Source organism: Tauraco erythrolophus, chromosome 12 (assembly GCF_009769465.1).
Source record: "Tauraco erythrolophus isolate bTauEry1 chromosome 12, bTauEry1.pri, whole genome shotgun sequence".
Lineage (NCBI taxonomy): Eukaryota > Metazoa > Chordata > Aves > Musophagiformes > Musophagidae > Tauraco > Tauraco erythrolophus.
In genome coordinates this window covers 2,198,915-2,223,774 of record NC_141476.1, presented here as the reverse complement: position 1 = coordinate 2,223,774, position 24,860 = coordinate 2,198,915, and the positions used below count along the sequence as shown (strand labels likewise).

Here is a 24,860-nt window from a genome sequence, read left to right as displayed (position 1 = left end):
TTCAAACCTCAGTTACTAGCAATAAACAACACCAAAATATCTACAATGGAACACTTACAATGGTATTCTACATTAATATTGAAGAGGTTTAGCAGATATGAAAGAACAGAAAGACACTTTTACCATTTATTCTTGCTAGAATAGCTCTGGCTCCAAAACCCATTTTCCTGCTGATTGTTGTCAGTGCCAAACCCACAGCTACTGCATCCGTTCAACGAAACCACAATGATGGATTACAAAATTCACACACAAATACCAGCACATATAATACTAAAATCAGACCTTCAATGACTGCTATCTTAATTAACATCTTATCTTAGTAGAACAAAACGCACAGAGTTAACTCTAGAGGTCTGCTCCCGTTTCTCCGGAGGAGCGGGAACGCTGCTGTTCACTTCGGCAAGGGCAGGATCGCTCCCTCGTTACTCCACAAACATGCTCCTTCTCCAAGTGAGGGGGATAAACCACATGCAGCATCTGAATTTTTTAACTGCCATAGCAGCTTGCAGGACCACGAGCAGGCAGTGACCATCGAGCACTCTAAAGGATGGTACTGCTTGTTCAACTTTGGCGTATCCCACTACTTTTTCTTTTTTTTTTTTTAAACATTAATTAAACTTTAAAAAGGCAGTTAGAATAAACTGTAGAAAAATTATGGTCATTTTATTGTTTATTCCCTAATTGCACATGTAATGAGGCTAATTTAAAGCAGTGTACCTTAGAATTTATATTTTAATGATGCTTTTACTGTGGTCTGAGTGCTAATGTCCTCATTTTTATTACAGATTACTGCTTTTTAGTGATTGCTCAAAAAAAATGTCTTGTTAAGAAATGCTTATAAGGCATTGTACTTATATATTGTACATATTAAGGTTACAGTTAAGGAAGCCAAGAATTTAGTTTATGAAAATAATTCATTGTGCATTACAATTTCCTTGTTACAGTCTCATTATTGTACGAGGCAGAAAGTCTTGGCAAAAAAAATACAAGCTAGTGCTTCCATTTAAATAAAAAGCGGTACTTCAACAAAAAAACGATGCTTTGCTGTTTTTCTAACTTGATATGCTTATGTCTGTCTAATATACGAAATATCAACAGCACTTCTACCCTACTCTCCTAGCACTAAGTACACAGAGTTGAATTTAATGTCATTTCAAAAATGCCTTTTCAATTGCAGGTCTATCTGCATTTATACCTTGGGTTCCAATAGCTGTCAACAGCAAACACGTTCTCAAATTTAGTCTCATGTTCTCTTCACAGGTCCACCCTCCCAGCCACCTCTTTCCAGCCCCACACAAGAAGGATATCCCCTTTCTTTCCATCAGGGACTTCTGTAAAAGCAGGACAGGACTTGTGCACTGCCCTTGAAGCCTCAGGAGAAAAAATGCAGAGGCTCTGGAGGATAAATAACAATCCTTTCAGAGACCCCAAAATACTTTGCATTCTGTATTCCTCAGTCAAACCACCCGCAAGATATTTCCGAGTAAGATACTCAGTCATTGCAAGGAAATAAAAGAAAAAAAATATTGCTGACAAACTTCCCAAGACAAAGCAGCAAAGCCAACATTTCACTTTTGACACCTGCAAACCCTGCAGCAGGCAGTGGTGGCGAGAGGAATCAATCGATGGGGGTGGCCAGGTTTCCTATCCATCTGTGCAACGAGAAATTAGTGGTTTAAAGGTTCTAACAAGTTTCTTCTTCCAGTTCAATTCCTGCCCCATCCCCAGCCACCTCAAAAAGGTCACATAACATGCTCAACTAACAAGCCTGAGAGCTCCAAGCAGGAAACAGTAAAATAATAAACAATAATTTACCTCTTCTTCATGCTAAACTTCAGTGGCTTATAATTTAGCTTTCTCAATACAAGGTCTCAGCAGGAGGCAGCTAATGACTTTTTCCACCTTAAAATAAGCTGTTCCACACTGTGCTCGGTAAATCTCACTTAGCTTTGTTGGGGAAGTCTAAAGTCAGGTAAAATATAAGCCTCTTATGGCACAAAAGAGAAAAAAGAATATTCTAAAATTAGTCATACAGTTTAATATCAAATTTTTAGCATGTACCATCAGCTTCTTTTTTCCTGCTTAGACTGAATTGGAAGTGTGTTCCCATGACGTAGCGATATTCAGATGTAGCCCTGAGCAAGCAGGAGAGACAATTTTAATAAGGAATCAGAATAGAAAACGTGACAGCTTGTAATTGTACACAACATAGGTCACTCCAGAGAATGCTTCCTCTGTCTTTAAACTAAAGTCTCCTTCACTTGACACCAAGTTTTCCCAATTCCAAATTTCATTATACATATGTACACAGCTACACTGCTTCAGAGGAGGTGTCCATTAAATGAGAAAATATTACAGTATTAACTATCAAGGTTTTTTTTTAATATTAAAAAAAGAGCAGTCTGAACACTGAGAACAATTTCCACAAGTGCATTATTATGAATCATTCTTCAAGGTCATTTGCTTGCAGGTTCAGACTGTCAAAATCTGAAGGTGGCTTAATGGCAGTTACATGCCAACACATCTCCAGGGAGGAAAGCCCTTGTGTCTGGTTTATTTTCCCTCTCATTAGCTTCTCCCTCGCGAACAGAGGGCCGCAGCCAGCTGATCAAAAGGAAAAGCGACTGAGATGAGTTTGGCAAGCCAACAGGGAGTCACAGAGGGACTTCTTGCTCTCATGAGAAAGTCCTGCAGGATTTAACTATCATTAAAACTGGACACTTTCCCTGGTACAACACAGTTACCTTTTGCAGCACTCAACACAGTAGATTGATCTTTTCCCAAGATTTTTTCCTGGGAATCTACCAGGCTGGATAACTTTCAATGACTCAACATGTGCCTTCACCTAGGAAATAAAACCTTTCCATTTTCCTTTTTTTTTTTTTTTCTTTCACATGTGGAAAATAGTGAAAAAGAAAAGAAGTGGACATAACTTACAGCAATAAACTAGAACGGGATTCTAGGGATTCAGTAACAGAAGTGGTCAAGAAAGAACGCTATCAGATTATTATTTTTTTTTAAATCCTAAACCAAAGCATACATCCGTAGTGAAATTTAGGAATAAAGAACTACAGAAAGAAACCATAAAGTAAAGACTAAGGGACATCACTGATAACCAAGACCCTTCACACTCCTCGCACCAGAGTTGAAAATACTGGAAGACAGAAAACATTTCCATCTGTATTAAAATGAAGTCTTCCTCTCAGAAGAGCTCGACATGCCCAAGGTTAAACCTTTGACACATTTCATCAGTTGGGCAAGAGTTACTTAAAGGAAACTGTGGGGCTTTCAAAACCCCCACGTACACTTTGCCCTGCCAGCCTCATGGCAAATGGGTAATTTCACCCTCCGCCGGCGCACGGTGCTTACACCGACACCATTAATTGCTTTGTGCAGAGCCCTGCCAGGAGAACAATGCCCAGCAGCATCCCTGCTGGCTCAGCAGCACGGCTCGGGACCAGAGCCCGGCACGTCTGCCTCCCTCCACGCGCCGGACCGGGGTGTCAGAGCTCCACGCTGACCTAAGCCAGCGTGAAGTAAAAGCAGCTCTGAGGTTGCTTCGGAGTTGTCGGACTGGTGTCCACTTCTTCGGCCCTTACCACTTTTTGGTGAAGGCAGGGCGTGGGCATGGGGGAGAAATCACTTTTTCCGTACGACAGAAGCATCTGGACATGAAGGTACCACGGTGTTACCGTTAGTGACCTGGAGCTGAGGACCAACTCCCCGAGAGCAGCCCGGTCGGTTCAGGAGAGCCATCGCAGAGGTATCTCAACAACTCAGTATCGTAACGTCAAAGGAAAAATTCTTCACCTTTTGTTTAAACATAGCAACTCTTATTTCCCTATTTTGATTCCTTCAAGACATTTCCTGTCTCAACGGCTTCAGTTTCTTTTCAACATCCAAACCAGCCACACGTACCACTGTGTGTGAGAATGGATGAGTTGCGTATCTCAGCAACCTCGTTCGCATGACTTACACCAGCCACGTTATGAATTCCCCCAGCTCCAAACAAAGGTGACTAAAATGGACTGAAACAGGGAGAGGTGTCTATTAATAGCAATACAATCCTCCTCTCAACAAGGCTGTTAATTACTGTGTCAGAAAATATTTAACCCACTAGAGTCAAACTAGACTTTTTATTCCAAGTGGAAAGCTAAAAACAATTTTTCACATGCTAACACACAGCTCGCCACCAATATTCCCATTTCTACTGCCAGGAGCTTATGGCAGGCAGTAACGCTGCTCATTTTGCACTGGTTACACAGTCCAGTCATTAGTGACAGTAAACCAGTCTAACGAGCTGTAACAAGACTTTCACTGCTGTTTTGAGCTCCTTTCTGTATTTTACTGCCAAGCTCTGCTACTCTTACATCCTGCCAGTATTGTACGTTCAGCTGTTAAATAAAAATGTCTCTTCCTGGACAAAATTTTGGAGGGACCAGAAAACAAGTTTAGTGTTCAGATCCCAGCTGCAGCAGCTTGGATCTACTGCTGGCAGCAGGCACACGCAGCACACCAACTCCGACGCCCACAGCACCCATCACTGGTCAGTGTCCCATTGCCACCCTTCCCTGCACATGGACTGGAAAAGGAGTCACTCAGCACAGCCAGAACCACGAAAGATTTATGTGACTGCATGAAGCCTGGCACTGAGCTGAGGGCTGAGCCCCTTGCACGTGTAACATGTCACGTCCAGGTGAAGGAAAACACTATAAGGGACAAGGAGAAGTTGCATCGTGCACAATTTCTTTTTAACAGAAGCAAAACTTCTCATTTTTGGTTCTTCTGGCATAGGTGAAAATACTTGGAGTGGTTTGGCTGCTTCAAATATTTTCTGCTCAAGTAAGAAAACCTTTCTGGTGATGTATCCATAGGCCAATGGCACAGCAGTGCGCACTGACCACGTACATCTATAGCACACACACACACACAAACATTTGAGGAGTGCAGGACAAAAGTGTTCACGCAAGGAATTCAGAGATGCTCGTTCCCTGAAAACGGTGGGAAGCAGTTGACCTTCCCCTCTGCCCACAAGCACGAAAATAATTTAAAAATAGCTTCAAGTTGCCGACTGATTCTGACAGAAAACACATTTCAAAATTAACACCACCCTGACCAAAGACGTTTCAAAAAAAATGAAAATGAACACGTAAGAAGTGACACAGCAGGTCAGAGAAAAGGCCCATCACACGGAGCACCCTGTCTGACAACAGCCAGCTGTAGGTTTTCATGACAAAGACAGCATAATCCCCAGGCTGAGGAGCTTCTAAGCCACAGACTCACACTGGGATGGCTTTAATATTCACTAGTGGACTCAGCCTCCAAAAAAAAAAATCCATTGAATCTCTTTTTGAATCCAGTTGTAGTTCCAGTCTCTGCAACACCCTGTGCTGATGGGATCCACGATGTAGTTACGTGCTGTGGGGAGAAAGTCTGCTTCTTTTTGGTTCTTTCAAACCTACTGCCTGGTAATTTCACTAAGTAGGCGCTGTGTTTTGCACGGAATGCTGAAGAGCCTTCTATGCACACGCTGTTCACAGAGCAGTGTGCACGGTCACACGTTGGCACTTCACTATTCATTCCTTTTCCTGACCAGCTACAACTACAATGGCCAGCACAAATCCAATAACTAATCTTTTTGACTAATGCAAACCTCCCTCGATTCAAATAAAAAGACCTTTATTCTTACCCTCTGTTTCCTGTATGATAGCAAGTTACTAATCAATTTTACGCTATAAATACAATGGCTTCTTGTTTTTTCCCCAAGGGACCTTGCTGAAAGTGCTCTGAAAAAATTAATGTACATCATACTGACTCGACCACCCTTATCCAAATAATCTCCTTCAGATAAATACGATGGATTTGTCAGGCATGACACTCTTGAAAAGTTGTATTTTTCTCCTATATGATATTTATGCACGTATCTAATACTCTTTCTTACCTATTAGTGTGCTGGTGCAGAAGCCACACATGCTTACCTGTAGTTGCCCACATCACCTCTCCTACTCTTTCACGTAAAGTTTGTCCTTTCCGTCTCCGTAACACTGAGGCTGATGTAAATGACAGGTTACTCTACAGTTAATAGTCCGTGTTCCAGTTCCTTTTTCAGCAAAGACGCTGCCATCTGTTCCTGTCGTTTTGTTACTTTATTGATTGTTTTCACCATCTTCTACTGACACATCAATTTGTGACAGTTCCTTAGACTATTCCCACGAGAAAAGGAGCCGATAGGGAGCCTCCCTAAGTTCTCCTACACGGTGTGCCAAGGCAAATAATGCATTTAACTCTTCTGCTATCCCATTACTTTCCTTGAATCTGACTTGTGTTATTGTTTATTACTTTACTATTGATTACCTATTAAGTGCGAAAGCAGGATGAGTGCCAAACTGTTCAAGACTTGATTTCAGAGTGTTTGTGGTTGTTGTTTTTTTTTTTTAATCATTACTGTCAATTCATCAGAATATTTTTAGCTTTTCTTGTGGTTTTACATTTAAAATAATCAGAATGCATGTTGTTTAGATCCTCCTTCTTCTGCTATTACGTCCATTTTTGAAGAGTCTCTTTCACTTCAGTTTTTAATCACGCTGGCTTTTGGTGTCCTTTCCAAGTCATTCTGTCTGAAAGCATTATACTCTCAGCTGTTCCTTTAAAATTATTTTTAAACGGCCTCTTAAGTAGGTGCCAGATTTATTGCTTCTACCAGGAGACCAAATTTGAATAACATGATGACCAACTTCGCAGTAATATCTTGAATTATGTCCTGTTTGCTATGCAGGATTAATCAAGATTTGCTCCGCCTTTTCAGATTAGGTTATTTTGCTCAAAAAAAATCAGAGGTTTGTAAGATTTAAAATCTTTAGCCTCTTACCTTCAGCCTCAAATCCAGCCAACATACCCATAACCACAATTTAATTTCTGCTTTTGTAGCTCTTCTAATCTCACTTAGCCTTTCATGGACATTATCAGATTATTGTGACAATAGCTCTGTTATTGTCTCAAGATTATAATCTTTCTACACAGATATTTTTTTATTAATAAAATTTCACAGCTCTTTTTGATGTAACTTATTAATTTACCCTATTTGACTCAAAGCTGTCTTGAATATACATAGCACAATTCCTCCACAGCATGTCTTGCTCTACCAATTCTATATATTTGTTACCCTAGTAAAAGACCTTTTCTCTAAGTAACTTCCCTTTTTATTCAGAGAATAAATAAAAGTATATGATGCTTGCCTAAACAGGCAATTGCACGATATGTGAGAATTTAATTCAGACCTAGCATGCACATTAGCAGCTCAGAACTGAAAATCCATGGAGATCAGAGCAGACAGACTTTGGAAAAAAGGTTTTGGTCTCTCTGGTTCCTTTATCATACTCATCAAAATAATAACTGTATACCTAAGGCTGGATTTAAGGACAGTCAATAAAACCATTTAGTGCACAGAGTGGAAAAAACACGCCAGGCTTTTAAAGCAGCAAGAAATAGCAGCAATGTGAGGAGAGGACCCAGAGAAAGGAGTCACCCAGAGCGGCGGAGCCTGGGGAGCCGAGTGGAGACACGGCTGTAACCCCTGCAGCCGGCACGGCGCCGGAGCTCACCCACCCACCAGGACATTAAGCCACATGAAGCGCCATCTGGATCCAAGCATAAAAGATTAACATCAAAATTCAGAGCTACCCACCAGAAGGAGAAAATAAAGAGAAGATTACTTCCTTTGAGTTTTATCCTCAATGAGAATACTCTCCAAGGCTCAAAAGCTGGGTCTGTATTCTTCTCAGCCTGAGGTGCCAAAACCTACTACTGATGGAGAAAGTTAAATCTGTGTAACGCCCGATTCTTACAAACATTTCAGCTGTTTTCTCAAACAGGATTGATGAAGTACACCAAAACCTTCACCATTCTCGCTTAGGCTATGATCTTTTATTGTATTTCACTTTCACAACCCCCGTGCACAGAGCTTCCAGGCCTGGGTGTCACAAGGGAATACCTGTCATCTCCATGGCTCACAAGAAAAGAAAGGAAGAAGAAAGCCCCTTTCCTGACCGATTTTTTTTAAATAACCACAGCTTTCACCATCCCTCATCAGTAAGTAGGCTGACACTCCCAAGACACCCAGCACACGCTCAGCTGAAGTTACCTCCCCCAGCTCTTCCCGAGCTTGCCCCAAAGACGAGGGCACTTGCCCATGCTCGCCCCCAGCATGCCCGAAGCACCTGCCTGGCTTGCCCGGGCAGCAGTGTGCATGAACTGCAGTTCAACCAGCCAACAACATCCCAGAGCTTTCCTTGAGACTGTTCACAAGTGCTCACACCTTCACCCACGCTTGAGAAGGAGACTTACTTGGTTTTCACCTCATCAATCAAACCCACCAAGCTGAACCCCCACAGCTTGCGGTGTTGGGAGGAGAAGGAAAAATGATGGAATTCAGTCCCACTGATGCAAAGTGAGCTCCTGTTTTACAGGGAGGCATGTGGACCAGGACCCTTTGCCTCCCTTGAAGCTCACAAGTATTTCATTGCTAAATCCAGGCCAAGCCCCGTGATTACATAAAGCGATAAAAGGACTACAGATATTTTGTAAACTATTTGATATCTGAAGATGAGAAAGACTGCTTCCACAACCAACCCGCTGCTCTGAAATTCAGGTTAAAGTCTGCACGGCCCATGAAGGTGCCTGGCCACCTCCCCGGGGAGCAGGACGCTCGGTTCCGACCCGAGGGAGCACCAAAGACCGAGCTCCAGCGGTGAAGTGTCAACCTGGACCTTTGCAGACAACTTGCGGCCAATTACAGACCCAGAATTTCAACTTCATTAACTCTACAGCCAGAAATATGTTGCTGTAACTCTCACCAGCAGGAGGGTGCAAGTGCCAGTTTGGTGTAAAACTCCTCCAGACACTAAAATAAAATATTTCCTCAGCTAAAGTTTCTTTATGTCCCTTGGGTCATTCTCTCAGAGTTAACCGTGTCCCGTAAATCTGACTTAACTACGTTGCATAAATCTAACTTTTCAGTGACAAAAGCTTACATAAACAGATGATAAAATTGTTTCTGCTCCCCCACTGGGGGCTGGAGCTAAATATGAGACAGATTTAGGGTTTCAGATGAACTGAGAACACTCACAGGCTCTTCTAGGGTTTAGGATTAAAAAAAAAAAAATGTTTTACCTCAGGCTGCCGTATTTCTGTCTCGGCACAGCAATACATACACATGCACTGCACTCATGCAAACACATTCCGTGCCACCACGAAGCAGGAGATTTACAGCACACGGGCACCTGCAGCTCTGCCCGCGGGGCTTCCTGCAGACAAACAGTTTTCCAAGGAAATTCAAGACATCAAGAGAAATACTCAGGTGCATCTCGTTCTTCTAAGAATGCAACCTGTGAGCAGAGGTCAGATGCAGAACAGGGTGATTACGGTTTGCTAAATGTTTTAAAACTTCATACAAATTAATAACCACAGATGAAAAAAGCTATTTGCATTCAACTGGAATTCTTGTTGTGATTGAACATGAATTGTTAGCATGCCAAAAAACATTTTGTCAAGAGGTACCTTTGAGCCACGTTGATGCCCCCTCCCTGGAGGTGTTCAAGGCCAAGTTGGACAGAGCCTTGAGTAGTCTGATCGAGTTGAGAGGCCCCCCCTGCCCATGACAGGGAGGTTGGATTAGATGATCTCTAAGGTCCCTTCCAGCCTGTGCCATTCTATGATTCTAGGGAAAGCCAGGAAAACACAGATCCAGGTCCCTACGTGCAAGCTACAGCCTCATTGAAGCAGCTGCCCCAGGGCAGTTCCCACTGCTCCAACACAGCCATCAGAGGAGAATCCTGGCTCCCCCGGCACTGGGAACCACAGCCAGGGCTGCTGCCCTCCCCAGCCCCAGCTTGGCAGGGTCTGGGCAGGGTGCTGGGCTCCCTCCCCTCATCACGCTGCCCTGGCAAGCCACGGGCAGCACCAGCACACTGCAGTGCCACACTCGCTCCGCTTTGCTGCTTCATTTTCACTTGCAGTTGTTCAGCTGCCGTTACTTCAAAGCTGAACTCAGAGTAGTTGAGAGGAAGACCTTGTTCTGTTTCTCTTACTGAACCTGTTCTTTTTTGCATAAATAAATATTCAGGAGAGACAGAATTAGAATCCAGGCACTCTCTGTATCACTTTGTCCATCCCAGGAGTCCTCTACCCCACCAGCTATAATCACTCTTTTCCATCACTTGTCTCTCAAAGACTAAGTTTTCCCTAATAAGTAGAACAACTTCAGTAGAAAAGATTGAGAAATTCTCTTTAGCACAGTGCTTAGAATATTTATTGGATATTATAGGAAAATAAAGAATTGAGCACAAATCCCATACTAGAAGAAATTAATGATGTGTGTACAGGACTCTTAGCACTGAGTAAACTATTTGTATAAAGCAATCCCAAAGACACACAGCACATGTGCCACGAAGAGCAGAGAAGAGGGATTTGTACCCAGAATGGCTGTAATACAGGGACAAAGGGAAGAACAAAATTGTTATCACTGCGTGTCTTGTTCCCAAAACCAGATTTTCCAAGAAACCTCATCACCCCTACGAGACAGATTTGCACATAAGGCTACACCCTGCCCCCCCAATCCCAAATTACTAAATCCAGGCAGGGAGGCACTGCTGACAGATGGGGCCCATTACAGCATCTTCCAAGTCCGCAGAAGTATCACAACTTACCCTGAGAAACACCGACAGAACTAGCAAAAGGCACCTCTGTTATGAGGTATTGATTATAGGGAAGAAGCTCCACCAGATTCAACCCCCACCCTCCCCAGACACACATTTTCTTTTCTGGGAGCTTCTCTAGTTCATTGAAAGCAATTAAAGCTGTTATCAACACCATCAGCTACCTCAACATATTTTAATCATCTAAAAGTGAATTATTAGGAACTAATACTAATATCTGAAGGCACTTCCAGGCAAACAGTACATTACTGAACAACCCACACCTCTAAAAACATCAGGAATTTCCCAGAACTGTGCACCTACCACCACTGACGAAGTGCACTATCATCCACCAAACTATCTTGAAGATTTATGCATTCCCTCCATTTCACTGTTTCAAAGACCTTAGTAGATGGATAAATCGATTTTTTTTTTTCTACTAGTTTCTCAGAAAAATTGAGTTCTATATACTCATCAACCTGCAATTCTCTTCTGCCATCTTTGGCCTCCTCTTTTGATCTGTGGTTCCAGCTAAAAAGCTTCCAAGTCTTCCTCAGGACACTGTGTGCCTGACCTGGCCGAGAGCATCGTGGCTGCGAGCTCAGGAGTTGCTTTGCCTAATGGCAGTGGAGTGCTCTATACTTTTGTGATCGTTCTTCAGTTCACATTTAGTATGGTCTGGCCTGACGTGTAACAATGCTGCCATTTAACTTCGGCATATGCAGTTTTCAAGCATTCTCCCAACCAGACATGGTTATTAAATCTGTTACGAGCACAAAAGGCTCTTTGAATACCTCTACAATTTCAAAAAGTGAAATACGGTTCCTTATCAGTTTTTCAAAAGAATTGGACTCAAGCATTAACATAAAAACAGTTAGACACTAATCATCTAGCTGAAGAAAATGACATTACAAACCTAATGAAAACAGCAGGGAAGCACAGGGGAAATAAGAACAATTCTTTGCCAGCAGCAGTGTGTCTGTGGGCACACCAAAGTTACCAATGAGCTGACATTTACTAAACAGAGCACAGATGCAACCAAGTTTTATCTGGGGTTTTAGACCCCCCGAGAATTTGCCACCAGAAGGACCTCAGCTCTGGAAAGCTGATCACATCCAGCTCGGCATAGCCGTTCTCTGCAGTGAAATAGTTCCCTTTCTATCAGGTTTGACTTTGGACAGGAACACACAGCAGCAGCAGCCGACTGATCAGAAGGCAGACAGCGTGCAGAATTACAATGCCAGAAGGCAAGCAAAATGTCTTCGATGTAAAAATATATTAGTTTGCTTTTATTAACACATAACTGTGCTAGCAATTCTTGGGCACAGATTGACCAGGACGGAGGCCAGAGAGCTCTCCGTTCCCAAAAAGCAATATATGAGGCAATACAGCTCTTCTACACTGGATCTGCATACACTCTCAGCTCTTTTACAGGCAAATTTTAATTCCATGTATGCAACGGTATGTAAACCCTGGGAGAGGCTACAACAGCCTTTAAAAAACAAGCACCAAAACAAAACCACATCTAGATCTTGCCTCTGCTGAGATTTTAAATTACAACAACTGCTTGAATGGAAAGGGAATTTTTTTCTCATGGAAGACAAAGAATTAAAGGCAGATTTCTTGTGAAGACAGCAGCATCGAAACTATGTGTGAAATACCTTTTCCAGAACACATAAAAAAAGAGATGATCATGTTCTTCAGGCCATTCTGGCATTACAATTTCAATAAGTGGTAAAAAGAAGAGCAGCTAATGCTCAGAGGTTCCCAAAATGCTACTCATTTTTTTCAATAGTTTAGGTCACCTCTTACGCTAAAAATGCAAAGTCATTTACACAATTTCATGATTTAAAAGCCGAGAAAGAAAAAACCCAAATGTGCTCAGATTTGTAACTGCATTTCTTGGTATAGCCCTTAACTTTCCCTGCATCTGAGGGCAATAACAATTTCCAGAAGTCTGCATTACATCTTCACTGAAGTGCCTGTTGAGGAGGCTGGATTTATTAGTGGAAACAGATTGAAACAATGCTAAAAGAACGCACGGATTTAATTCATCTATATCCAAGAACAAGGCCAACAAACTACTGTTTATTCCAGCTGCGTACTCATTTTCTCAAGTTAAATGAAAATAAGGCCATCGAAACAATTATTCAGTGCAAGTACTTTTGTTTTCTCTCTCTTTTCTGATTTCCAGCAGTCAGCTGGCAGCACTGCAGCACACGGGCTGCCAGGTACACCCAGCATTAATGTACGAGGTCAGCGGCCAGGAGAAACGCTGAAGTGTTGGGACAAAGTCGGCAGGTCAGGAAGGGCTGGGCACCTCCACAGGAGAGGGCCCTTGGCCAGTGGCTGTAAAGGGACAACGGTCTCTCCTCCTACCTGTGTTTCTGTACAGGTACATCTGCTTTGACTTCGGTCATGACCCAAGGGCAAGATGCTTTGGGGATCCCAGGATCCCTGCTGAGGCACTCGGCAGCTTTGTACAGTCAATGGTGGGCGATTCTGCACACACAGAAAGGGTTAAGCCACAACTGAGTAAGTACAGAAATGCTGGTATCACTTACGTGTTCCTCACCACCAAACACAGCTAGGTGCCCATGTCTCATGACTTCCTTGGGAGCTATTTTCTTGTATCAAGCAAGAGTGTACTTTCCCATAGTAAACCTGGTTGGAATGCAATTAGTTGATTATATGGAGGACTTTAAAACAGAGGAAGCAGCAATCCATGAAATGGAGCTGAGCCCAGAGCAGAAACCTTTGTATCAGACATAAATGCAATAGTAATAGATCGCACTGGTTTCATCCTGGAGAATTACTGTTACGTGCTGTTACTTGCAACAAGTACCCTTAACAACCACAGCGAGACAGTCTCTGCCTTTTATTATTTCCAAAGTGTTCAGTGATAACAAGCCAGATCTGATTACTCCTCCCTTCCTTTTGGGAGTTACAGGCACCAAGCACAAACTAGTCAGTTAGGGCTCTCTGGCCCGTTTGACAAAAAACTGCTGCCAAATCCCACTGAAAGAGATGGAAACTGGATAAATCTTTAACAAGTCTCTTACTGTGTGGGTTTGCATCTTCCTTTTTTTCCTTACCTAGTAGCAATTAGAACATCAGATACCTTGAGAAAATGAAATATTGCAAGGAGAGATTGCTATTAAGAATTAATGTTTTTATTGTGTTAAAGGACAAAATTCAGAAGCAAAGCTTCAAGTCTAACAGCACAATAGTCAGAAGGCCAACAATGAGCTAACAGAAAGGACACATTTTTCATAAATATACCTCCCCCGGCTCTGTCTTTCTTCCTGTGTGCTCAGCTGTAGCAATTAGGAGAATAATCTATAGGAAGCCTACCCCCAAAAGCCCCTCTCCGCTTTCTCCAGCTGTTTCCTTCTTTTTGTTGCCAGCAAACTCAAGCTCTGAAGAGATGATTCACCTCAGCAGGACTCCAAACTCTGCATCTGCTCCGGGGGCATAATCCTTGCTGAGTACATGGAAATGGTCTTTAAACTAATGGAGGCACTAGACTAAGCAAAACTTATCTTCCTTGAATCTACATACTAAGGTTTTATTTTCAATTTTATTTCTAGCAGAGTATTTTCCAGATAATCATCTTTCTTCTTTAATCATCATAACACTGTTTTGCAAGACATATTGCTCTTCCAAAAGTACCTTCCTGTACTCTATAAAAGCAAAATCTGCATCATCATTTTATAGACAAAGAAACTACCTAGTGACCCATCCAGCAATAGAGAGAAAATCCCTGGGAGAAGTGGAATCGGCATTCAGTTACCGTAACTCTCCCAAACCACAGCATAATGCTGCCCCATAAACAACACTGTATTATTGATCATTACAAAAATCATGTTTTGAAAAGGGATTTGAGCTTTCCATTTTTCAAACAAATGGCATGTTCTCCCTTAATTACAGCAAGTGATTGGAAAAAAGTTGCATGCCTGTAACTCATGTGAAGTATGGCTGCAGAGTGCTCCTTAGCCCAGAGAGAAATCCACAGCAAAACCGAGACAGAGGAAAGGGGGAGAAGGATACAAGGGGTTGAGGGGGAAAGCTCTGAAGCAGTGGAGCTAATCTGGACAAGCTCATTGAAAATCACTTAATTTTTTTTGTGGGTGGTAGATACAGGAAGAGATGGAAGGAAAGTAATACAGACAAGGCCAAGGAATTGCAGATTACATAGTCCAATCCTCTTTGTACCTCCATGAAGGAAACACATGATTATAGGTTGAGGAAGGGAAAAGTTAAAATTGTTTTTCCCTATCCATACAGAAGGAGCACGGATATTGGACTCCCAGGACACGTGCAGAAGAGTTGCTACAAATCAGTATTATACTGAGAAAAAACACCCTGTTGCTTATCACTCAAGACAATGTACAGAACGGCTCCTCAGTTATAACTCTGAAGGAAACTACACTGATCTTTAAGAAATAAAACTTTCCCTTCTGAAGAAACAATACATAACTTCTGTGAAGCAAAGAAGGTAGAAAGAGAAATGCTCACCTCCATCCTAATTCTCCAACTGAACTGGGAAAGACTGCACAGGAGCTCCAATACATGCCCTTCTTCAGGTTATAGAAAAGCAGTAGTAAACTAGAGTCTTCTACTAACAGAAAGAGAACAGGTTTTGGAAAATAGCTAGTGGGCATCTACCCATGAGAAACATCACAGAAGATGTCACGGTGTCGTGGTTTAACGCCAGGAGCAATAAAGCCCCATCCAGCTGCTTGTTCACTCCCCTCTGGTGGGATGGGGAGAGAATCAGAAGAGTAAAAGTGAGAAAAACTCGTGGGTTGAGATAATGACAGTTTCACAGGTAAAGCAAAAGCCACATGCACAAGCAAAGCAAAACAAGGAATTTACTCACTCCTTCCCATGGGTGGGCAGGTGTTCAGCCATCTCCAGGGAAGCAGAGCTCCATCACACGGAACGGTGACTGGGGAAGACAAACGTCATCACTCCGAATGTCCACCCCTTCATCTTTCTTCCCCTGGCTTTATATGCTGGGCATGACGTCACATGGTCTGGAATATCCCTTGGCTCAGTTGGGGTCAGTTGGGTCTCCCAGCTCCTTGTGCACCCCCAGCTACTTGCTGGTGGGGTGAGGAGCAGAAAAGGCCCCGACTCTGTGCAGCACTGCTCAGCAGGAGCAAACACATCTGTGTTATCCACAGTTTCCAGCACAAATCCAAACCACAGCCCCGTACTGGCTACTAGGAAGAAAATTAACTCTATCCCAGTACATTGGTGTCTAAATACTGCTTGAAGGGAGCCTCAACAATTTCTTTATTCATAAATATAGGCCGTAGAAGAAGGTTCAAGAATAAATCTGTTCTTGAGAGAGAGATTTCTTAACCAAAAACCAGTGTGGGATCCATTTAGTCCAGTTCTTTCATTACCACACAAAATTTATCAGCTACAAGATCCTGTTCTGAAGAACAAGGTCAGAAAAAGGCATTAAAAATAATGCAGAGGTCGGGAGAAAATGCCAATGGACACCAAGCTGAGACTGCAAACAGCTGCTGAGCCCAGCGACTGAACGAGGACCTACCTCCACATTTAAAATGAAATGCAGTGCTTTTGCTCATGTTCAGCAGGGCCTTAGTTCCCTGGCACTCCCTGCCAAGGGGCAACTGCAGCATGCACACCTTCACCCCGATGGCAGGTCCTGTGTCTCATCACTCAGCAAATGTTCGTCCTTTATGACAACAAACAGAACCTGAATTCTCATCTAGAAAATCCTTAATTTTCACTTCGTGAAAAACCTAAGGCAGACGGAAAGCAGCAAGGAGGGTTAGAGAATATGACTCATTATTACAGAATATGAATTATTACCCCCAAGTCTCTCAGGTCACCTCTGCTATGCTGTGAAACACACATACTCTTAGCACAAGGCTTATTAAAATACAGACTATCTGACAGAATGGGGCTATTTTTACCTAGGCTGAACAATATCCAGGCATCTTTCTCAAGCACTTAAATCAAACTCATACTGAAAAGCACATTAGCAAAGTATCTCAGAGACTAGTTTTTGCCCACATCCCCACCTTTTTCCTGTTTCTCCTGCTAAACATGGTAAAAATAAAAACACTAACAGCCACCGAGAAGCCACCAAAATGCTATATAAAGGAAGTGAAATTATTTGAACTTCATAAAACACACAAGTCTTCCCACAAGATCACAGCTGGCATCTCAGTGTGTGGTCTTTCATCACAGTTATTTAGACCTTGTCTGTGCTGTGCTGATTTTACCCACCTGGCTTAGCCACCCTACAGCAGAGCTAAAGCTGCCAGCCAGCCTGGCCTGAGCATCCTGTTACCACGGTCACGCTGCTGCAGGACCTGTGCTGCTCACCACGTATGTCCCCATCAGTGCCAAATCTAAGTTACACAGGCATTCCCTTAAAGAAAAGGTGATGCTTGCTGCCTTTGTGGACCACAGTGATTCCTGGCAAAAGAAACTGGGAAAAATACATCAGTAGGAATTAGGATTCTCTCAGACACTCCCAGCAGTCATTCACGAAAAATACAAATCGTGTTGTGTGCTATATGGCATCCTTGCATGGATCACCATCATTGCTTGAGGAAGTTAACAACTCATCACATACCAGACAACTAATGAATCAATTATCTTTTTTCAAGAGTGTAAATGGCAGAAGAGGGAACGGTCGCTGATATCCCAGACAAACTCCCTCCTTCAGCAAGATAAAGAAGTGTTGTCCGTAAAAAAGACATTGCCTGGAATATATTGAGAGCAGTATTACATGATCTTTGCCTTCTGCAGCAAACCAGATATGAATATAAAAAGCAAGAGCAAAGCCATGTTTGCAGCCTGCCCATTATCAAGTATCAGCAGACTGATAAGAACTGCACAGACAAGAACTGCAGTGATAAAACCATACAAACAAGTTGTCTGGTTACGACAGCATTCCGTGGAATAGCAACATATCTACAGCCTGCACTGACAGCATTTTAGTCAAGATTCCTCCTGTGAATCTCTACTGGCGCTGTAAGACGTGAACGCCACTGACTTTTGATCGCAGTGCTCAGCTTTCGGTTTGCACCATCCGCCCCCTACGTACTGCACAGGATCTCCCCGAGTGCACACCCAGCCCGGCTTCCCCAGGCAGCCCCTTCCCATGCTCCAGGAGCCCAGACCCCAGCCCCTGGGCACACACAGCACGTGGGGCCCACAGCGAGTGGGGGAATGAGGGTCCAGAGTGGCAGTCACTGGTGTCGCACATACGCTCATCACAGCGGGACCTCAGCACTGCAGCTCCGGTCATAAAGCATGTACTCAACCTAATTGCAGAGAAATCTGACCAGAGAGCATCTCATTAGTGCCAAGACTGCCTGTTTACACCCAGGAGATACTACTCTGCACGAGCCAAATGGTAGAGAAGAGGAGGAACTGCTGGTTTGGGGGCTTTGCCTTTAGCCCTCGAACCATTCAGTCTCAGGTGGCCACAGACTGCAATGCTGGATACAGGCATCTCTTAAAGCACAAACAAATCAACTTGTTAAAATTTTAGCTGGCTATAAGGGAGGTCAGAAAGGCTGTCGGAGCCCTCCTGACACCTTATTTCACGCAGTTCTCTTTGATGAAGCATGTACATAATGAAAACTCAGAAGTAAATATACCCAGAGCACCATCATGCAGGACATTGATGCCTCTCAATTTTTGTAAACAGCAGCTTATCTGAAATAATTGGGGTTTTTTAACTAAATAAGGCTTCAGCATATCGGATTTGATCACTGAGTTACAATCTTTTGCCTTCTTTTATTTTATATACATAAACTACTGTCTTCCCTTTCACACACAGTCCTACTGAAAAATGTTCTCTTACCTCCTCCGTATCTCATGTGCCTCTTCTCACCCCTGGGCATGCTTTTAATGGCATTACCAACTGGTTGGTAATTAACTTTTACTCTGGTTTAGTTATTGATCGTTTCCCAGGATAGAGTAAGCAGAAAAACTGTTTCATCCATAGCACGGTTGTAGCCAGAGGTAAAACATGATACCTAGTAACAGTCTTTTTTTTTACCCTTCTGGGAGAGTAAGTAACCATGGATGCACAGAAACAATGCCTGCAGATAAAAAGAATGCCTTCAGATAATTATATTTGTCAGAAGAGATTTGCACATTTCTTTGAACTGATATATTTATATCCTGCTAATTATTTGAGAAAAATCTCAAAGACCTTATCACAAAGAAAGTCAGTGCTACGGTTATATTTTTTTCTCCTCAAGTCTAGGTTTCTTTTTGAAGTATCCCTCAAAACTTTAAAGTTTTTTTTTTTTAAACTGTTTTCTTTTCACTCATTTTAGTAGCTTACACCTATGCAAACATGTCTACCCTAGAACATACCTGTACAACTCGTCAGGAAACACCTTCAGAACTGAAGTCCATTAACATTTTTTACGCGCAGCCCAGGTCACGTTTTGAAAGACCTGACTTCACTGTTACATACTCGCGCTCTTGTTCTTTCCTTGCTTTTCCATGGAAAGCATGGGACGGTGCTGTTACTGCTACCCAAACACCACACATTACAGCTGACAGCTTCAATAAGTTGTACAAGTAGGAAACAAACAACAGGAGGTCACCTTAGGGTCTTTTTTTTCCTTTATAGCCACTGCAATGGCAATTTAGAGAATGTCCTGCTCAGCAGGTTTTCAGCTCCTGAATTTCCCCCTGTTCTTAAAGGCACAAGGGAGGCAAGATACCAGGGGAAGGACCATGTCACAGGCTTCGAAGCAACACTACACATGGTCTGGAAGAACAGCGAAGATGGAGGTCATCTCCTCTCCCAAAGTAAAAGGAGAGTGAAATATTCTACTACTCACCTGCAGACCCCACCATTTTCCTCTGTTTGAGCCACCTTGGCCAGTCCCAGCGTAAGAGACATGCATGTATGCTTCGAGATCCTGCAACAAAGGGCACACCACGTGCAAAACCCCGCACAACAAGGGGATGTCAGAGAGGAGCTTTTGTGCAGGAGGAACTAAACACTGGTGCTGCTTCCCAGCCTCTCCCGTGGTTGCATGACCTCCTGTAGTTTGGAATTCAAACAGCATTGAACTAAAACTACCTTCACTTTGGAGACATAACAGCCTGCTAGAGATTACAAGTACCACACCATCTAAAACAGCTTTTAAATTTCTTACCAAGATGTGTTATACTCTCTTTCAGCAGGCGAACTGATGGAAGTTGACTGGACTGGAGGTTACATGGAACACCCCAAGCAGCCTGAGCAAGCTGAACGTCGATACAACTGTAGGAAAATGAGCTCTTAGAAAGCACAGGGAGTCTGCAGCACTCAGTACTGATACAGATACGTCTCACCCAATAATCACTGACACCACAGAAAAATGATTCCACATACAAAGCTACCCCTTATTAGAAGGATTAAAAAAAATGCTAAACTACAACTGCCTCTTCACCATTAGGGCAACATTCACTAAAGGAATTTCAGTCTGCAGATTGTGTCATACGAAATGTCATTATGTTCTACTATGCCAATGGAAGTTGACATATTTCAAAAATAATATGTTTAAAATCATTTTACTCTACCAAACACACAGAGTAAGTAGAAATTCAGGATGTCTTCATGGAGGAGGAGATCTCACACACAGAACAATTACTTTTTTAAAGGCCACTGTCTCAGTAATTCAATTCCTATGTTGTTTAAATGCTTAAAAGTACTTTGCACATTACAATACTGAGCATTAGTCTACAAAATCTCAAATGAGTAACTAAGGACTTATACACTATGTAGAAGTGGGGCAAAAAAAGACAGCCCAGCTTATCAAATTTCCTCAAGCTGACAAAATGAAATCAATATGTACCAGCAGCATATATGGAAACATTAATTTGTGAACCTCAGACTGTGTCAGATTCCTGAACTCAGTTACTTTTCAGAAAAGAAGTTTAGAAGTGGCAGCAGCAAACTACATAATGGCAAGGATAACGTTAGAACAAAACAAAACCAAACCCAACCAAACAAAAGAGATTCTAACACAATCCCAACATTTCAAAGCATTCCTTCGGTCCATTAAATACCATAATACCTTCTATACTACTTCAATATTTAAATAAATAACTCAAAATTAAGCGAAACAAAACCAGTTAAATCACAGTAAGTCATTCATGCAGAAGCTTATTGAAATACATATGAAAAAATTTTCATTTCTGTAATTAAATAACAACCAATCTGATGTCCTTCAGTGGTAGATTCTCAGCTGGCGTGAACTGTAACAATTCTCCTGATCTCAATGACAGCAGGGACATTTCTATCACCTAAGATCCATTTCTCACTGTTTTTACAGAGGCAAATCACAAACAATCATTGAAACTGGTCCAACAGCTATTCTGTCATTTCTGAAGAGTCTGAGTGCTTGATACCAAAATAGGAAGCATATATATTTTATGAAATACAGTTCTTTTCACCCTTCTGTACAAAATACATGCAGACACTGTAAACATAGCAAAAGCTAGTAGAGCAGCCTGATTGCAAACAGACAGGTTCTATTGTTTCCCCTGAGGAGTCTCAGACTGTGACCCCAGGAATAAAGGCAAACACAATCACTTGCCTCTTCTGACAATTTAGCTAGAATACATTAGGTATCCCTGATCTCATTCACAGCTTTTAAGGCCAGAAAGTGCCACTGCTCATATATTCTGGCCTCCCAAAAACCAAAATCCATTAAATTTTACCAGCTACTCCCTTAGAAAGAGCTGCACTTTATTGTTATTATATTTCTCAGAAAAAAGACTTCCTTCAAAAAGAAATCCCAAGCCTAGAACCTCCCTTGGCAGCGAGGAGCCCGAGAAGTGGCTCTGAAAGGCCCAGAATGCTTAAGTGCAGGATCTGAGAGATCCATGAGATCTGGTCCTGCTCCACTCCGTGCCTGTTCTCCGCCACAAGAGATCTCTGCAGCCTGTGCATCCTGCAGCCCAGCGTACCAGCAGCAGAGCCAGGAACTGCCAGTCAGCCTGACCTCCCAGCACACCAGGGACAGGCAGCATTAGGAAACACAGGGTATTTGAGTTTAATTTGTGACCAGTGGCCAGGGATGACAGAGCTGTGACAATGTGAAACTGCTGGGGTTTGCTACTTATGATGCTGGAAATGCAAACGGGAAGTCCTCGCCGCAGCCACGGTAAGCAAGCTGGGGTTTGTTTCCCTGGAGGAAACAGCCTCGAGTTGGCCGGGGGGGGTTAGATTAGATATTAGGGAAAACTCCTTTACTGAAAGAGTGGCCAAACATTGGAGCAGGTTGCCTAGGGAGGTGGTGGAGTCACCATGCCTGGAAGTGCAGATGTAGCACTTCAGGGTATGGTTTAATGGGCATGGTGGTATTGGGTTGATGGTTGGACTTGCTGATCGTAGAGGTCCTTTCCAACCTTAATGATTCTATGATTCCCCTTTTTTGTTATCTTTCTCATGTATTAAACAATCTGTCTGCTTTGTTTATATTGTCAATAGTACTGTGTGCCAAGTGTGATATAAAAATTTATTTAGAATTTAATTAAGTTTCCAAAGCCACTGGGAAAACAGCAGAAAGAGGACACGTGAGAAGAGAGAGGGAAACATTCTCATGGTATGAAGTTTGAAGTCCTTTTCCAGTTCTTCCTTTAAAAAAAAATTAAAATAAAAATCTGAATCTTGGACACATACTACTTAGTGGAATTCCCTTAACACAGCATACATCCTTTTCAGGTGACTGGAATTAAAATTCAAGCCACCTGAAACAAGCTCAAGTGCATTTCATGATAACAGGCTTGTTATTTGTTTGCATCTTGGAGTCACTTTGAAAATATCTCCTCAAAACAGGCCAAGCCTGGAACACCAGCATCTTCATTCGAAAAATCAAAATTACAAAGCACTAAGAACAAAACTGGAGAGGCAGCTGCCCGAATCAATACTACCAGTTTTCTATTTTTAAAGCTTGTGATGCATTTAGCAAAAGGAAGCTGTCAGATTCCAACCTCTGTCATAATGAGTAAACCAGTGTAACCCAACAGAAACCAGTATAGCTGCTCTGCATTTATACCAGCATGGAATTCAATCACGCTGACTCCCACAACAAAAAGGGGGAAGAAACCTGCCAGGGTGGGGGAATGTTTCAAATACACAGCTCAAAGGACCGCTCAACTAATTAGGCACAGTGATGAAAGAAAAGGTATTTCAACTGCAACAGAAAACCCAAATCACACTCAGATTATGCAGCAGAACCAAGTTTTTAAATGACACGGCGAAGGTGGAATACAAGAGCAAACTCAGATAAAAGGCCACATGAAGAAGCAGATCTTCTGCAAAAGAAAAAAAAAGGATTTAGGTTTTGTTACTTTCTAAAAATCTTGTCAGTCTTTTCCCTGGAAGGAAAGTGTCTATGTCAGAGAAAGACGGGAACAGAGAGAGGCAGATCTGAGTCGGGAGAACAAAAGCAGATCAATACAGCAGAAACAAGTCAGCAGCCAGTCCCAAAACAGTCTGGCACGCAATAAACCCTACCAGTAATTACCAGCTTCCGAGCAGACTTCGGTGAGAGACAGTGGAAGAGCTGCAGACGAGACAAACAGATGGAACGACAAAGCCAATCAGGAATCAAAATCCATAGTTCCACCAAGGAGAATCTCCACCACTGAACATTTTGCAGTCTTTATTTCATAACTAGGTCAAGTGATTTTATTTTTTTTTTTTACCTATTAACTGCTCTTTGCAATAAAAAGTTTTGAAGTGAGATGGATGGATCCCTAAGAACTCCCAAAAATATTCTGAGCATGTATGGAAAACAAAGACATGGATGCATATATTCATGTTGGAAGCTCTTTAAACAAAGAAATGCAGCAAAGACACAAAGTCAATCTCAGCAATGTAAGCAACTCACAGTTTGGAGCACAAAATTTAACCAAGGTACAAAACAGTGAATGCCATGAGCCTATATGGAAGGGGATAAAATACCAGGTGCTTTTCAGAATGACCTGAGAGGTTGCAGGGGGAAAAGAAAAAAAAATTGCACACAATGTGGACAGAAGGCAAAAGCCTTGGGAATTGTGTTTGGTTTTCTTATCAATAGGAGTTATTTTCCCCCCTTAATCTTAAGTTTTTCAATACTCTGCTATCAAGACAAATTTCTGATGTTAATAATAATCCACTCATTCATTAGCATTCCATAACCACAGGTTTGTGAACGTACCAACTGAAAACTCAGGAGCAAACTAATGCGTTGTTCGGGTAAGCGTACAAAATCTAAATAATCCCAAACATCTCAGCTAATGCTGTACAAACATGACCAACAAAAGGCTTTCTCTCTGTTCTACCCCGCACACTCACATCCTTCAAATGCTGCAATACCAGCATACGTGTCGATAATCCCGAGCAGGGTGATTCCAAATGGTAAACCACAGTTTATTCTGAGTGGAAACACAGATTGGCCATTGTACAGGACTTTCCATGTGATAATGCACAACAGCCCCAGCATGCTTTTTGGCACAAGATGCCATCCACCATTTCCAAGAAGCAAGAATTTAATCACTGTTTGATCTAAAAACCCCTGAGCACCACAAGAATTACAAAGATGCTTAATGCTGAAGGTTATGTTCCCTCCTCTGCAAAACCAGGACTAACCAGAAGCCTGCTGGTGTCAATGGAAGGACACCCGCTGCCTTCACTGGTCTTTGGCAGAACACAGAGGGAAAAAATAGCATTGCTGGAGCGCAGAGGTAAGGAGAAGCATGAGAGCAGTAGGCTTGACTGCTCTGCTCTAGCTGCGGCAGTCTGGCCAGAAGACTGGGATGGACTCAGAAGACCCGAGGCCCATGCCGCATCCTGCTAGGCAATCTTTGATGAGTCATTAGTCCTCTGGCCCTCACTTCTCCAGTCCTTCACTCGACTCTTTTGTCAAGTTCTCCACGATCTCCTCATCTGCTTAAAACACCAAAAAAGCACACAGCACACTGAAGACCCACTGGCCTCTGCTGACACAGATCAAGGTCCAGCCTTCTCTGGACTTTTGTTTGGAGTCTGGCTTCCCATTTTTGTATCCTGTTGGCCAAGAACCAACTTTTGGTCTCCCTGCCAGCCATCTGCAATATAGCCAAACTGAGACACATACCCACTGAGATGATCATTGCAGCCGTTGCTTTGTAACA

The 24,860-nt window shown here is 42.6% G+C and overlaps 1 protein-coding gene across 1 annotated transcript in view; it reads right to left on the bottom strand.

Moving 5' to 3' along the window:
* LOC147527958 (uncharacterized) overlaps nt 1-15,595 on the bottom strand; it is a 119,462-nt gene extending 103,867 nt beyond the window's left edge. The window contains exons 1-2 of the mRNA XM_086619068.1: nt 15,574-15,595; nt 13,071-13,193 (exon numbers count right to left, since the gene is read on the bottom strand). The gene's annotated coding sequence lies outside the window, so the exon portion shown is untranslated. The remainder of the gene's footprint in view (nt 1-13,070; nt 13,194-15,573) is intronic.
* Between the last annotated feature and the right edge of the window lie 9,265 nt (nt 15,596-24,860).